At 34.1% G+C, this 12,436-nt stretch overlaps 1 pseudogene; it reads left to right on the plus strand.

Moving 5' to 3' along the window:
* Positions 1-10,312: 10,312 nt before the first annotated feature.
* On the plus strand, positions 10,313-10,412 carry LOC122100630 (annotated as a pseudogene).
* Positions 10,413-12,436: the final 2,024 nt, after the last annotated feature.

A 12,436-nucleotide genomic window follows, 5' to 3' on the forward strand; every position in this document is an offset into this window, starting at 1 on the left:
TTCAAGCCTCAGAACCAGCACAACTAAACAAACAAGCAAACAAAAAACCCCAGGTCTTTCTTTAGGACCCTCCTTAAAGGAGTACTGGTCTTAGAAGAGCCTGCTATTGCTCATTATACTCAATGGACCTAGCTTTTTTGTAATCCTTATTGCTATGGAGTAATCAGGACCAGAGTAAAGGAATGGATAACTCACTCCTGCAACAGAAGAATCATCTCAGGCATGAAATATCCATCCATAAAACACTTTAAAACCCCCATGTCTTTGTTTATTTGCAGTAGAACACTTTTAAAACAACGTTATTTCCTTTTGTTCTATGCTTGCCCTCAAATGGCACATTATTTCCTTTTGTAATACTCTCAACCAGAAGTTTACAGACAAGTTTTATATGAGTAAGGAACACACTCAAAAAAGTCAGGGACAGAGTTTCCTTCAGGCCTTGGATTCTTTTGTGTACAGTAAAAAGGAAAGCACAAGTTAAGTTGAACTTTGTCATTCCTCTATGTTCAATTCCATTCCTGTGATCAGTTTCCACATCCAGTAATAGTTACTTCCAGTAACAATCAATGATGGTGCTTGAGGTATAATGAATGTTTTCTGTCTTCATTGAAATAGCACAAGGAAACCTTTGGACATGTGGTAGCAAGTGTTCCAGAGACAACTTAGTAAAGAGAAAATATAAATTTTAAATTCCTTATAAATACATTATCCAAGAGTACATTGAGTTCAAACTTCATAAGTGCTCCATAAATTAAGGTGAATTTTAAATGGGAAAAAAGTTCTCAGATCATTTTTTGTGAGTGTATATGTTGTGCATTATTTCCCAAGTGTACATGAGTTAACAGTAAGAGAAAAATTAGCAATAATAGGAGAAAGGATTTCTGTGTTTTAGTGTTCAATACAATATAGAAGACTTTACAAAAAAGACAACATTGAAACAATAAAGCCAAGTCCATTATGTAGATTTATAGAAGTGTCATAGAGAAAGCATTACTCCCAAGTTGAACATGAATATGAGGCCACTTCCTTTCTAAATCACCCTTGCTGAACATGAAAATTTGTAAAAAGTAGAATGGAAGAATGATTCTGGTTCCATTCAAGTCAGATGTAGGAGAATGGACTTAACTGGAAAAAAAAAGTCCATCTTGAGAGAGCAGGGATTACACTAGCCATAACCTTTTCTTATATATTTTTTGTTTTTGTTGGTTGTGGCACGTGAACCCTGGGCGCTGTCCCTCTGCTTTTCAGCTCCAGGCTAGTGCTCTACCACTTGAGCGACAGTGCCCCTTCCAGTTTTCTGGTAGTTAATTGGAGAAAAGAGTCTCGAGGACTTTCCTACTGGGGCTGGCTTTGAATCTCAATCCTCAGATCTCACCGCCACCCAGCTTAAGATCACATTTCTAACAGTATACACTCAGGATATGTAATGTGTATGTAATGTGTATGTGAATTCTTGAGTTAAAAATCTGGGATACCACTTAAACTTAAATGTTTGTAGTTTAAAAGTAGATACTTATAGAAAAATAAACCTAAGTATTTAAAGGGGTCTGGGTAGTTCAGTTTGCATCCATCATGGGCAGAACAGTCTTTGAGACACTATCAATAATTAACCAGATAAAGTTGCATTGGAAGAATGGTTCAAGTGATGGAATAACAGTAATGATAAAGATTGCTGGATAAGACCTTGAGGCTTTTGCATACATACATACAAATATACACATACACACAGAGGCACTTATTTGTGCACACACAAATATACAAATAAAAACTGTCAGAATATATAAGAAAGTTAGAAACAATAGAAAATATGTCCTGAGTAAGACTAGAATCAGGTGATAAATTTTATTATTAGAAAGTATTAGAAAGTCCTCAAGTGAACTATCTTCAAAAAAGTTTAAGATTATTGCTTAGTTAGGGACCAGAGGTAGTAAGAAAGTCAAGTATATCATTATTAAAGGGATCAGATCCATGGAGGAATGAATCAGAGTCCACAGCATATGTTCATATCTTGTGTCAAATGTTAGAACATCTTTGAAAATAGTACATAAATAGTCTTGGCAGTCATTGTATGGATAAGATCTTCATAGAAGTTGAGAATTGCTTAATTTCTAGATTTTAATAAACCAACAAACTATGGCAGGGCAATGTGATACAGGCCTGGAATTGTTGCACTCAGAATAAGACAGGATATTATTGAGTGGAATTACATAGTGATACCTTCCCTGGACCAGGTAGTAAAATTTTGTCTCAATAATACAAACCAAATAACAAGAGAGGAATACACAGTTGTAAGTTTGGGCTAATTTTGTCATTATGTATTGAGAAGTCAAGTTTGCTATTGAAATGCAACTCATATATAATCCTCAATTGTGTTTTAAATGCTGTCTTCATTACAGAACATTCCTAGATGCAAAGTAGCTCATGATTCCCATCCAAAATTTGAAAAAGTAAGTAAGCATCCTTCTGCTGGTTTCCAAAGAAATTATAAAGGTTTACAAAACTTAAGCCTGGAGAAATAGAAAACTTTGTCAAATATAGGACTTTGTGGACTTTGCTAAATTAAAATTTATTTTCAAAATAAGTATTTTGTTTTTGTTTGTAATTCCATATTCTATATGATACTACAAAATTCTTTTTAAGTAGAGGGTTTAATTGACAAATTCACAAATTATTCTAACATTCTATTTGCCTAGAATATTCTTTCAAGAAAGTTAGAACTTAGTTAACAGATAATTCCAACTGTTCATGTATCAAATGATAATGTGAATAATGTAGACAGAGTTGCCAACAAACGGATTATATTATTTATAAATTTAGAAAAAGAACAATTTTTTGAGGGTGTGGTATAACATGGTATGAAGAGAATAATTGTGTGATAATTTGTTTCTTCTATCTATATGTAACACAGGAAGAAATTTCCTTAATTACGTGCCTCTGTATACAATGATAAAAATGCTAGGTTTGGGGTTCGTTTTTATTTCTGTATTTGTTTTACTGGTTTGTTCTAGGGCTTGAACTCTGGTCCTGGACATTGTCTCTGAGCTCAAGATTCGTGCCCTACCACTTAAACCTCAGTGCCACTTGTGTCTTTTTCTGAGAAGTTTACTGGAGATAAGAATGTCAGGAACATTCCTGCCCTGGTGGGCTTTGAACCGTAATCTTCCGATCTTAGCATCCTGAATATCTATAATAGTTAAAAAATATATAAATAATATTTTCAAGTGTTCTGATCTCAAGAATACCATTGGGGTAAAAATGATGCAGCCCAGTTTATTGGGGTTCTTTCCAAAACAATGAGGACATCACATTAGCAGAGGTGTAGTATTTTTTACAATAAAGAAAAGTTATTCATGATGTGAAATAAGGGAATTTTCAGGTGTACCTTACAAGTTGGAATTTGTTGGGCTAGGATGACTTTATGGCATAAATATTGGGATTGCTTACTCTTGAATAATTATCACACATGCTTCATAGTTTTATGCTCTACCAATTGTGGTTATTTTTCTTTTGACTTCTCAATCTGTAACACCTCATTGGAAACTGCATCTATTGAAGAATTACATAACATGCAAACAGGTATTGTTTTGAATTTCTCAGGTATGGAACGGTCAGAATTTGAAAATGAGTAGTTATTAGTCATAGGAATTTTGAAGAACACATATATTCTGTTCTCTTAACAACTTATTTACTTTTAAAAGTTATGGGTTTCCATAGAATTAAACTTTTTTCGGTTTTATGTGTGTAAAAGTACTAAATTTATTCTTTTTTCAAAATATTGGCAAGTATATTGTGACAATATTTTCTAGCTGGATAACATTCGAGTTGATGACCCTCTGATAAAGAAGGAGTAATTAATTACATTAGATGCCAAAGAGTAATGATTTTTAAAAGTTACTATATAAATAATAATACTTACTATACCAATACAGTGAAATTTTATTTTATGCAGCTTACTTTTTAAATTTAATTTTATTGTCAAAGTGATGTACAGTGGGGTTACAGTAACTGTAAGGTAGTGAATAAATAACTTTTCAAATTTGTTATCCCCTCCCTCATTTTTCTAACAATTTTTATTCACCTCAATACCCCTCACAAGTTGTAATGTATATTTCCAACATATTGTCTTGTGAGTATTACTAATGCATTGGTTTGCACTTTGTCCTTTGTGTCGCCATTTTCTTGTTCCTCTTCCCTTCCCTAATTAAGATAAATGTATACATAATGCACAGGATACAAAGTCAAATACAGCAAGGGATAAACCATAGGGGAAAACCCAAAGAATATAGAAATCACTTAATACATTAAAAACAACAACCGCAAATAAAAATCTCTGATTCCATATCTTAGAGTTAATTTTGCTCAGTATCATCTTATATGGTCATATGTATGCATAACAAAGCCACTGGAAAATATTAGTTGCATGGACACTATATTGTAAAAACAACATGGTAACTTTTTGATGGTCAAAGTGGAATTAGGATTGGTGAATTCGTGGTTCTGATAAAGGAATTTCAAAAGAGTTTTAAAATTGTGACAGGTAAATTTTAATTTTTAACAATTTAGCTTATGAAGAAAATTTAAAATTGCCTGGGAAAATAGGCTTTCATGCAAAGAAATCCATGGAGACTTAGTGGAGAGGAAGCAATGTGGGTGAAGATGGCTCATTTTCACACTAAACAAACAAACCTAAGAAACCTTCCTATAAATCCTGTAAGTTTCCGTGAGAATTGTCCTTACCCGGGAAATATACTCTCACTGTGTGAAACAAGGTTGTAGTGGATTTTAAATTCAAGGTTCTTAAAAAAAGAAGACATCAAAATTTGTGAATTGGCCTTTACTTAACAAACAGTAATTCTTTGAAAAAGATAATTTGGGTCAAAATATTTAGGGACAAAGTGCCCTCCACAATGAAAGAAGGCATTGGGCTTACACATTTCTGTTTATAATACTTTCCATGAGGTCTTTGCATGTGAAGCACTGAAACACAGAAAAAAATCTGATTAGATACTTCACACCAGTGATTTAACATTTCAAAGTGGCTCACAAAAAATAATACCCTTATTATCATGAGATAGTGAAAACGTCTCTTAGTACAAAAGCCTAAAAGTTTGGGGGTCACAAAATAATTGAGCAAATGGAAAAGCTTAGAAAACAGTGTTCTTAGAAGCCCTAGCTAAGTGTATTGGCTTCATCAGTGGAGGGAGATCAAAACTTTTTGATATAGATTTTCTTAATATTTGTGCTACCTAAAGTGATTTTATAGAGCCAATTTGGCTCACTACAATGCAGAACTGATTGAATGGAATATCAAAATAAATTCCACATCCAAATGATGCAACTTAAAAGAGTTTTAAAGGAGAAACCATGAAGGTTTAGCAGTGGGGAAGGCCTTATAGCGCTTCAGCTTCACTAGACTTGAAGCCAAGAAGCTGTGATTAATTGGATATCAGGCAAGAGTTAAGAGGACATAGAAGTAGAACATGCAAGCATTGTCTTTGTAACAGACACTGTCATCCAAGGCATGGGTGATTTAACTCTCTTCTCCCCCATTCATCTTGTTGAGCAAATGCAAGACTAAGAGAAAAATAATCTATTGAAATAATTTTGCAAAAATGACTTCGCTGTTCCTGATATGATATCTAAGGAGAGTCTAAAGAGAGAAGATAAAATGGAGTATTCTTCAGTTTCTCCTAAGCATCTTGTTAGCAAAATATAACTTTGAGTTAGAAGTGATTTAACCAAAAAGTGTTGGAGTACTTATTTTTGTTGGCACTTTAGACACAGAAGATTTTCAAGGTAAAAGAAAAAAGAATAGCCAAATATTTGTGATCACAGCTTCTTGGACTGGTTTTATGGAGACAAAGTTTTACATTAGAGTTTGTCCTGATTAACATAAATGTTAGGTTTTCATGGCAACAAGTGCAAGGGGGAAGTTTATTGGACTCGCTTGAATAAGTAAGCAGCATGATAGAAAAAAAATGGGGGCTGGGAAGGTGGCTCAGTGGTAGAGCGCTTGCCTTGCATGCCTGAAGCCCTGGGTTCGATTCCTCAGCACCACATAAGCAAAAAGAAAAAAGCTGGAAGTGGCGATGTGGTTCAAGTGGTAGAGTGCTAGCCTTGAGCTGAAGATCTTAGGGATAGCACCCAGGCCCAGAGCTTAGGCTCCACAACCGGACCTCCCCCCAAAAAAGATGTAAAATAAATACACAATAAATAATATAGTAGGTTTAGGAAGGTTGCTCAATAGTTTAGTGCTTACCTTGCATGCATGAGGGCCTGGGTTCAATTCCTCAGCACCACATAAGCAGAAAAATAAAGGCAAAAGTGGCACTGTGGCTCCAGTGGTGGATTGCTATTCTTGAACTGAATAGCTGAGGGACAGTGCCTAGGCCCAGACTTCAGGCCCCATGACCAACAAAAACAAACAAATAAATGGGTCCTGGAAGGTGGCTCAGTGATAGAGCGCTTGCCTTGCATTCATGAGGCCTTGGGTTCGATTCCTCAGCACCACATAAGCAAAAAGAAAAAAGTCAGAAGTAGTGCTGTGGCTCAAGTGGTAGAGTGCTTGCCTTGAGCTGAAGAGCTCAGGGACAGCGTTCAGGCCCAGAGTTTAAGTCCCACCACCGACAAAAAAGAAAAGAAAAGAAAAGAAAAAAATTGAAAATAATATTTAGTGAATTACTTTGACCAATTACTTTGTCAGAACAAAGAAGGAAATATATAATTCAAAATCATTGACTTAAAAGTATGAAGAGAGAGTAGTGAAGAGAGATGAAAGAAAACATAGAGAATTGTTTTCTCTCCAGTGTAGTAACGGGTCCTTGATCTTGTTTATTTCATTCTATCTTCACAAGCTATCAAGTATGTCTCAGTACTGGAGTGTCCACTTCAGACAAAGAGAACTCGCAGAAGAAAGATAGTATTTGCAGCAGATGTAGGTGATTTATAACTTTAGACAATCTATTTAAATCTGTTCAAAATTCTCACCTACCGTAAACTTCCCTCTTTGAATATCTTTGTTTGCTTTTCCCAAAACTGCCTTCCATTAACAGCTTAAATTTTTGAGAGGTCATGCTCATACTCTCTAAAGATTGCTGTTTGGTTGTGATTTTTGTGTGTTCTTTAACTGAATTTCAAAAGGTTGTGCAAGTGTGTTACAATTAAATATGTCCATTTAATTGTCCAATGCCCTTGCATCAGATTCACTCCTTCTATCATTGTCAATCAAACCCTTCTCCAAGATTTATTTCAGATTTACCACTTCCTTTATCACATGTGTACATTCTATGTACATTCTATGTCTTTACTATTATTCCTCTCTGCTTTCAACTTCCTGATAATCGTTCTGTTAAACTGTCTGTTAATACTTTGAAAGGTTTATTTTCATTCTTTGGAGATTCACTCCTGTATATACTTGAACTTATGTCAACTTACATTTCCATAATTTGTTCATCTGCAATAATAATGTGCAAGACTGGAGATGTGAAGCCCCTAGACTTGATTTTATTCTCATTCATTTGAAAGATTAATCTTTAGTCAACAAGAAAGTTTAAAAACGGCTTAGAATGTATTCCTAACTATCAATTTTTATAAATGTCTATGTACAATGGTGTGTGATTATTTTACTTTCTATGGGATAATATTTTCTACTACATATAAGTTTTGGAAAAAGAAGAAAATTAAAATTTACTACTATAGAGGAATATGATAGAAATAGAAGACAGATTTTATGTTTGTCACATCTCTGATGAGTATCCATATTCAAGACTTACTATGTTAGACTTATTGGGAAAGCATAAAACAACATATGATAAGGCAACTATTTGTGGCTTTTTAAAATGTACCTTATTAAGTGATGAAATTTACTTTATTAGCTAATGTTTGCGTTTGAAATTTGGGAGGTTGATCTATTTAACATATTTCTGGAAGGCACCTACTGAACAACACAAATGGTGGGTGGTATTATTTCTACACTTTAATGAGTGGTTGAAACAATGGCTTTAGTGTTGGGTAAATAAATCAACTCTATTGTAACTTGCTCCCTACACTTGAAAAACTTATAATGTTACTGAGTATCATCTATTTGTCAAATGTTATTTTGGCGATTGTGATATTTAAAAGTTTATTTGAAAAAAAATACACTTTCAGGAGATTAAATGTTTTGAGAATGACAACATTTTATACCACAGAACCAAGTTTTACTGGAGTACCAAAGTTTTGAAGCACTAAGGATCTTCACAATTAATGTTTTTCTGGATTACATTTGACCTCTAAGTCAAGTTTTCCGGGCCTGGTTAGACCAAATACAGATCTATTTTTCCAGGTAATATTTTCTGGGCCCACTAATGCTGGACTGAAATCTTTCATTAATCATTAGGGGAGGGGTATTAAAAATAATTTTGTGACACTTTGTGATGTTGTTCACTGATATGGTCTAGTCATCTGTAAATTGAAATTTTGAATTACAGTACTTTCTCCCAGATTTTATGATCTCATCCTTCATTTTAAGTTCCCTTGCATTTCACAATTGCTTACTGCTAATTCCTTCTTCTCAAAGAATTGAGGCCCTAAAATATTATAGGAAATGAGAAATTAAGATCGGTCTTCAATTACATTCTGTTGGCATGTTGTATGGGCCTAGGTGAGAAGTCTTGCACCTGTTATCTGATGATGCAGGTAACTGGGACCTGGGATCCTAGGTCCTGCAGAAGAATAATATCTTTTAGAGATCATATCAGCAAAATTTGGGTATAATCAGTAGGAATGCTTCAGAAATATGGAGAAAAACATTTTGGGACCAGCGAGTTAAAACCATGAACAGGGCAGCAGACTAAAATCCCTTATAGATTAGAGGAAAACAACATTTTTTTACCATGTGAATTCAGAAGACCAAGAACACTTAGAAGGTATCACAAGTTTATACTCAAGACATTACATTGATACTTTTTATATTCCGATATATATTCTAAACCTAATTATTTATTTTTTTATTTTATTTATTTTTTTGGGGTGGTGTTCCGGTCGTGGGGCCTGAACTCTGGGCCTGGGTGCTGTCCCTCAGCTCTTCAGCTCAAGGCTAGCAGTCAAACCACTTGAGCCACAGCGCCACTTCTGGCTTTTTTCTTTTTGCTTATGTGGTGATGAGGAATCGAATCCAGGGCCTCAGTTATGCAAGCAAGCGCTCTACCACTGAGCCACCTTCCCAGCCCTAAACCTAATTATTTATATTCCAATTCTATTCATTGGAATAAATAATTATCAATTTATTTATCAAATTATCAATTAATTCTAGTAAGTTTCACTGTGTGAAATATAAAATCAGCAAATATAAAATAAAATATATATCTATGTATAATATAATAAAAAAACAGCACATGTTTTACATTGTTCTGTGGTGGTTAGGGTATTAAAGACAACTTTGCTTTAAAGTAATATTGCATTATCTCTACCACAGTATTTCGTAGAGCTAGACCTAAAGTTTTACCATTTGTGGATTTACAGTCTGGAGACAAGAGGAAACACTGTGATTAAAGCATTACTAATTTAAGGCCTAATATCGAGGAGAAACACATGGACTTCTCCTGGAGCTATGGAAATATTTGTTGATAGAAAGACAGTAGTGTAAGTTCCTTCCTGGTTGGAAGGTAGACAGACCATGACATTAGGTAATCATGCATATGAACAATTTTTCACCTTCTTGGCTTTAGCTACTTTTGAATTGGTAGGTATCATAAACAATTATATTTTGATAAAATACCTTCTGGTCAGAACAGTTCTGTCTGAACTGTTCATCTCTCTATGATCCCTTGTAACTAAGATTAGTTTTCTTCCAGTAAGACAAAGTATGATTTCAGGGTAAGATATTCTGGTTGGTCTGTTCCTACATGGAAGAAGGGTAAAGGGTCAGGTAGACATTTGTGCCAGTAAGACCTCATTTGGGAAATTTTAAGCTGGAGAATTTTAGAAGTAGCTCTTAAGCAAGGTTTACTTTGGATCCATTAGCTCCACAAAGCTAACTCAGTTGGACAAATAAGTACTTGAAGAAGCCATCACTTTTGGACCTAGCTATAAATGCTTCAAAGTACGATCAAATCTAAAATGAAAAAGACTCAAAATAGTCAGTGACAAAAAAATTGCAAATGTGAGCAATCGACGAAACAATATAATTTTTCCACTATATACACAATTTTAGGAAAAAACGATCAATAGTATTGTTAGGAACAATAAGGTTTCCTTGTTACAAATAGGCACCCAAAGATATAAGCCTATATGAAGATTGCATCATTAACTACTTAAATTTAGAGGATACTACATGCTTCAGCAGCACGTCTACACAAATTAAAACAATACAGAGATTAACATGGCACTTGCACAAGGATGAAATGAAAATTTGTATAGTATTCCATATTTTTCATTCTTCAGATGCAAAAAATGAAAAGCAGTTGTTAAAAAGTTGATTACATTATTACAAGAGTAACAATACATGTAAGTCTTAAAATTAAAGGTTAGTTTCATATCAGTGTATTAAATCTTCACCTCAGAAATGCCTTTACATAGCATAACCTTTACAAAACTTTTGAAATTAGTTAAATTGTCATTTTATCCCAAAGAAATATACTAGTATAAGGACCTAGAAAAAAAAAGGAATCTTTAACTTTATATATGGAATGCAATCTTACAGGACACATTTATTAATGAACCTATGTATTACAAAACAATGTAGAATTCAAATTATATCTAGGAGAGAATGAAATAGATTATGGATATTATGCAAACACAGAATATAGAATATTTAAAAATATCCTTTTTTCAGACAAGCACAAGAAATATCTTTAGTTTTTGTACTACTCATTTCAACAGATAAATTCAAATTATTTCTGATTTAAAAAAATCACAAACTCTGCAGAAATCATTGTACATGTATACAAAAACAAACTCTTGAATATACTTTAACATCAAAATCAGAAAATTCACTTGGAAGAATTCCACAGAATTTTTACAGGAAGATATTGCTGTTATTTGGATTGTGAAAATATTTTCTATGGACACAAAGAATGGACTGGAACTTTCATGCAATTGTTTCGAACATTTTTATAAGATGATTTCTTTGTTGCTTTGTATGTCCCTCCCCCATGGCATAACCCCTGCTTTCACTGTATTTGATGTTGGTATAATTTGTGGCTGGGAAGGGAAAAAAAAAACAAACCTTTAAATAGGGATCTAGGTGCACCCATTGCAATGAGATGTACAAATTGTTATGTCAAAAAATTAACTTTACAAATTTGGTTGGGGTGGGAGGACAGGGAGAGGGGGGAGATGAGAAAGGATGGGAAGCGGAAACAAAGGAAGAGACAACAATGCTTGATAAGAAATGTATTCATTATCTTGCTCATGCAATTGTAACCCCTCTGTATGGCATTTTCACAATGGAAAACAAACAAACAAACAAAAGAATGGATTGGCATTTTGAAGTTTAAGAAACTTAATTGATACCTTAGCTATAGTAAATAATGCTGCAATAAATATATTTGTTCTGGTAGCTTTTGTATGGTCATGTTTGATGCCCCTCAGTAGATGAATGGATCAAGGAAATGTGGTATATACACACAATGGAATTCTATGCCTCCACCAGAAAGAATGACATTGCCCCATTTATTAGGAAATGGAAAGACTTTGAAACAATTATATTAAGTGAACTAAGCCAGGCCCAAGGAAACCTAGGTCCCATGGTTTCCCTTATTTGTAATAACTAGTATATGTCTGACAAAAGCAGAAACGGTCAGATAAGTTGATGTTAGGTGAAATGAACCCCAAGATAAAGATTCAAATCTTTTTTTTTCCTTGCGATTGTTTCTATTATATTTATAAGATGATTTCTTTGTTGTTTTGTGTTTCCCTCCCACGGTATAACCCCTGTTTTCACTGTATTTGATGTTGGTATGATTTGTGGTGGAGAAGTGAAAAAAACAAACCGTTTAAATAGGGATACAGGTGGATCCATTGCAACAATGAGATGTACAAGACGTCATGTCGAAAAATGAACTTTACAACTTTGGCTTGGGGGTGGTAGTGGGAGGGCAGGAGGAGAGTGTGAGGGGGAGATGGGAAGGGATGGGAATGGAAAACAAAGGAGGAGGCAACAATGCTTCATAAGAAATATACTCATTACCTTGTCCATGTAATTGTAACTCTCCTGTATGGTATTTTCTTAATAAAAAAAAAATAAAACTCCAAAAAAAAAAAAGAGAAAAAGAAAAACAAAGAGGGAAAAAAAGAAACTTAACCGAACCATTAAACTTAAGAGAACAATATGTACAGCCTTCCACAACTTCAAAGAGGTAGTGATACACACTTATCCTTTTGGAAATATCAAATGTTGTTCTTCAGACCTGGTTTGATAAAATGGTGCAACAGAAGGAGATCCAACATATCTTTC

Source organism: Dipodomys spectabilis, unplaced genomic scaffold (genome assembly GCF_019054845.1).
Source record: "Dipodomys spectabilis isolate Male_0828 unplaced genomic scaffold, ASM1905484v1 ptg000590l, whole genome shotgun sequence".
In the NCBI taxonomy this organism is placed as follows: Eukaryota; Metazoa; Chordata; class Mammalia; order Rodentia; family Heteromyidae; genus Dipodomys; species Dipodomys spectabilis.